We start from the raw sequence: 5,000 nt of genomic DNA, 5'->3' as shown, positions 1-5,000 counted from the left end.
GGTTAGGATTTGGGTTAGGGTTAGGGTTAGGGTTAGGGTTACGGTTGGGTTAGGTTAGGGGTTAGGGTTAGGGTTTGGGTTAGGGGTTAGGGTTAGGGTTAGGGGTTAGGGTTAGGGTTAGGGTTGGGTTTGGGTTAGGGTTAGGGTGAGGGTTAGGGTTAGGGTTAGGGTTTGGTTAGGGGTTAGGGTTAGGGTGAGGGTGAGGGTTAGGGTGAGGGTTTGGGTTAGGGGTTAGGGTTTGGGTTAGGGTCAGGGTTAGGGTTAGGGTTGGGTTAGGGGTTAGGGTTTGGGTTAGGGTTTGGGTTAGGGTTAGGGTCAGGGGTTAGAGGGTTAGGGTTTGGGTTAGGGTTAGGGTTGGGTTAGGGTTAGGGTTAGGGTTAGGTTAGGGGTTAGGGTTAGGGTTAGGGTTAGGGTTAGGGTTAGGGCTAGGGCTAGGGTTAGGGTTAGGGTTTGGTTAGGGGTTAGGGCTTGGGTTAGGGTTAGGGGTTAGGGTTTGGGTTTGGGTTAGGGGTTAGGGTTAGGTTTGGGTTAGAGTTGGGTTAGGGTTAGGGTTCAGGGTTTGGGATAAAACTTATTTTTGCACTGGCCTACTGATCCCTGAGCAGGGGAGTGCGGAGGGTGAGGGCCCCCCCGGGGGGGGGGGGGGGGGGAAGCAATATAAATAAAAATAAAAATAAAATAAATTGAAAAATAAAGTAGAGAAAGCGAAGTTATGTAATAAAAGCAGGGTAGAAGATAAATGGGTCGATCCATAGGTAGATAAGAGACTGGTTCAGTTTGTAAGAATGTTAAGTTGTCTAAATTGGCTGATTGGGAGAGATAGGTTCTATGGGTGTTCATTGAGGCCATGTGGTGTCTGTGTGCCTAATCTGTTGATCCATATGCGTTCCGCTCTCCTCCTCTGTCCCACTGTCCAGCAGTTATTGGTTTCCAGCCCCGAGATAATAAGGTGGCTGACTGGATGCTCTTGGAAGTGGCGGACAAGGGTGGTGCCAAGTCGACTTCCTGCTATATTGTACAGGTGCTGTGTTAGACGGGTATGTATGGAATTTTGTGTTTCACCTATATAATGTTTGTTGCAGAGGGTGCATGTGATGATGTAGACTACGTTGGTGGAATGGATGGAAGTGAGGCCTAGTGTGGGGAACCCTGTACCAGTGTATGTGTTTTGAATGAATTTTCTGTCTTGATAGTGTTGACTATGTCTGGGTCGGGGTGTGATGAATTGGTCCGGGAATTTGGATGTGGTGAGTATGGAATGGAGGTTTCTGTTTTTTCTGTGTGCTAGGATAATCTTGTGGTTATAGAAGGCCGGATGTTGGTGTAGTATGGTTGAAAAGTTTTGTTTAATGGTGTACTGTAAGGTTGTGGTTCTATGTGAAAAAGTAGAAATGAATGGTATGATTTGTGATTTTTGTGGGAAGGCTGGGGTCTGTGGGTCCGGGACTCCCCCTGAATTGTCCTCTATGTTTGTAAGTGGGTTAGGGTTAGGGTTTGGGTTAGGGTTAGGGTTAGGGGTTAGGGTTTGGGTTAGGGTTAGGGGTTAGGGTTAGGGTTAGGGTTAGGGGTTAGGGGTTAGGGTTTGGGTTAGGGTTTGGGTTCGGGGTTAGGGTTAGGGTTTGGGTTAGGGTTAGGGTTAGGGTTAGGGTTAGGGTTTGGGTTAGGGTTAGGGTTAGGTTAGGGGTTAGGGTTAGGGTTAGGAGTAGGGGGTTAGAGGTTAGGTTTAACCCTAACCCATCTTCGGGTGAGAGAGGGAGATAAACCAGAGAAAAGCCTGTGATGAGGTGAACAGTGGAGTGCACGTGTCATCACAATTCTCCGGAAGAGATCGTGAAGCTCGCTTAGCTTCGCTTTGATGCTTTAGGTCCCGTGAAGTTACATAACTGCAGACTCAAACTAGGACAACCTTCTCATCCTGTCACAGCTGAGAGTTCAAGGCTGACTTCACTGCCACTGCACATCGCCCTCGCCACACTGTCCCGACCACGAGCTGCTGACAGCTCAGATCTACCACATTTGATAAGCAGTGTGGAGGAAATCTGTGTGTGCTCCTGCACATGTGTGTGTGTGTGGGTGTGTGTGTGTGTGTTTCTGCCAGCACAAGACCATGATGTACCCACAAGCTTAGAAGGTCCAAACCAGCACCATTTCTGGTCCTGCCTGCAGTGGGTTGGCTTCCTCCACTTCCATGTTCAGACATTTAGCTTCCCACTGTCTTCTGAAGAGTCCAGGCCAGATAGGTGGCTGCCAACCCTGCACTTTACCTTCAGCCCTTTGACCAAGTAGGAGCACAAATATTCTCAATTCTAATATATATTCTAATGAATATTCTCTTCTAATCCTAACATCCTCCAGACCAGTTGACCCTAACCCTCCATTAGACCGTCATGGACCGAAGAAAAGGACGGTGAGATGAAGGCTGAATCCCCATTTTGCCCCTTAGACTCTGTTTTTGCAGGAAGTGTCCCAATTCTCTGTTTAAAGGTTTAAGGTCAAGGAGAGGGGATACACAATTCCCAAAATGGAGAACAACCAAGACCTGACTTGAATGAAAAGGTAAAGAATTTTTCTAAGACCCATCACACCTCCCGATGTGATCATGTGTGTAACTCATCTTTACTGTCGAGCTACTATGTGTAAACATTGATTTAAATTATCAGTTATGTTTTAAATACATTCTTTGTAGCAAGCTAATTCATCCCTAGCTAATAACAGCTACACTGAGTATAGCTTGTCCAAGACAGGCGCAGAAGTAACACAAGAACCGTAGCAACTGTTGCTATTGACAACAGCTTCTTGACTGTTTGGTTGCATCTCGTTGCTTCTGCTGACATGCAGCAGCAGCCAGCTCATGGGCAACGTGGTTCGATGATAAATCGGTACTCAAACGGTGTCAAATGCTTCTGAGAGCAGCGTTTCCCCGCTTCAACAGGGGCCTTGAATTGGGATTCAACCTAAAACTGGTGTGCAAGTTTTGGGATGATGTCAGCAGATGTGTAAGATTCATTTTAAATGTCATATCTTCCAGACTTCCAGATCTCCAGGACAGAGAGCACGTGCACATGGGCAGGTTCATGGGTCCATTGTATAACTAGCATCTGAAGGCTAACTTTAGCTTCTCGTGTTTGCACTCACAAAGATTTCAGAAATCTCCAGAATCCTCCAGAACCCTGATGCTTGTGGAGCTCTAAATGAGGCTGGAAGCTGCACGTGGAACATGTGACCCTCACTAACCCTCACCCTAACCCTAACCCTCACTAACTCTAACCCTCACTAACCCTAACCCTCACTAACCCTCACTAACCCTAACCCTCACTAACCCTAACCCTCACTAACTCTAACCCTCATTAACCTCACTAACCCTAACCCTCACTAACCCTAACCCTCATTAACCCTAACCCTCACTAACCCTAACCCTCACTAACCCTAACCCTCACTACCCTAACCCTCACTAACCCTAACCCTCATTAACCCTCACTAACCCTAACCCTCACTAACCCTAACCCTCATTACCCTCACTAACCCTAACCCTCACTAACCTTAACCCTCATTAACCCTCACTAACCCTAACCCTCACTAACCTTAACCCTCACTAATCCTAACCCTCACTAACCCTAACCCTCACTAACCCTAACCCTAACCCTCACTAACCCTAACCCTCATTAACCCTCACTAACCCTAACCCTCACTAACCCTAACCTCACTAACCCTAACCCTCACTAACCCTAACCCTCATTAACCCTCACTAACCCTAACCCTCACTAACCTTAACCCTCACTAACCCTAACCCTCACTAACCCTAACCCTCACTAACCCTACCCTCACTAACCCTAACCCTCATTAACCCTCACTAACCCTAACCCTCACTAACCCTCACTAACCCTAACCCTCATTACCCTCACTAACCCTAACCCTCACTAACCCTAACCCTCATTAACCCTCACTAACCCTAACCCTCACTAACCCTAACCCTCACTAACCCTAACCCTCACTAACCTTCACTAACCCTAACCCTCACTGCAGGTTTAATCATGTGGATCAACTGGGCCTTGAACAGAACCCCTCCAGACACGGCAGTGATGTCACAACCGTCACCGACACGTTTCAAACATCTCGTCATCTTCTGATCCAAAGAAATTCAACCTTTTCCTCCAAACAGACATCAAAGACTGTTGTTGTTTAGCTTTCTCGATATTTTAAAACAATATTTATCAATCTGGTGCTTTTAATTACAGGATTAGTACGAAATAAACCCACCTGTCCTTTAAGGTCAGGTTTGGATCAGACACACACACACACACACACACACACACACTCACACACACTCACACACACACACACACACCACTCACACACACACACACACCACACTCACTCACACACACTCACTCACACACACACACACTCACTCACACACACCTCACTCACTCACACACCCACTCACTCACACACTCACTCACACACACACACACACTCACTCACCACACACACACACACCTCACTCACACACACCTCACTCACACTCACACACCCACTCACACACACACTCACTCACACACTCCACACACACTCCACACACACACACACTCTCACTCACACACACACCACACACTCACACACACACACACACTCACACACAGCAGGTTGCTAAATTATTTAAAGTTGACCCCGTTGCAGCTGCAGGCTGCTCTGCTGTCCTTTAAGATCATGTTTGGATCAGACACACACACACACACTCACTCACTCACACTCACACTCACACTCACTCACTCACACTCACACTCACTCACTCACACTCACACTCACACTCACTCACACTCACACTCTGTGCTGTCACACCTGGAGCTGCAGCAACAGTTCGTCCCGTTTATCAGAGAAAACTTGTAATATTTCAGTTCAGGCGAGGACAGAAGCTTCCAACTCTGATTGTTTGACATCGTTGCTCGAAACACTCGCAGACGAGCCCCAAAGCTCCAAGAGAACGCTGATGTCACCGCTGC

Source organism: Takifugu flavidus, chromosome 20 (assembly GCF_003711565.1).
Source record: "Takifugu flavidus isolate HTHZ2018 chromosome 20, ASM371156v2, whole genome shotgun sequence".
Taxonomy (NCBI): domain Eukaryota; kingdom Metazoa; phylum Chordata; class Actinopteri; order Tetraodontiformes; family Tetraodontidae; genus Takifugu; species Takifugu flavidus.
Note: the sequence above shows the minus strand (reverse complement) of the source record.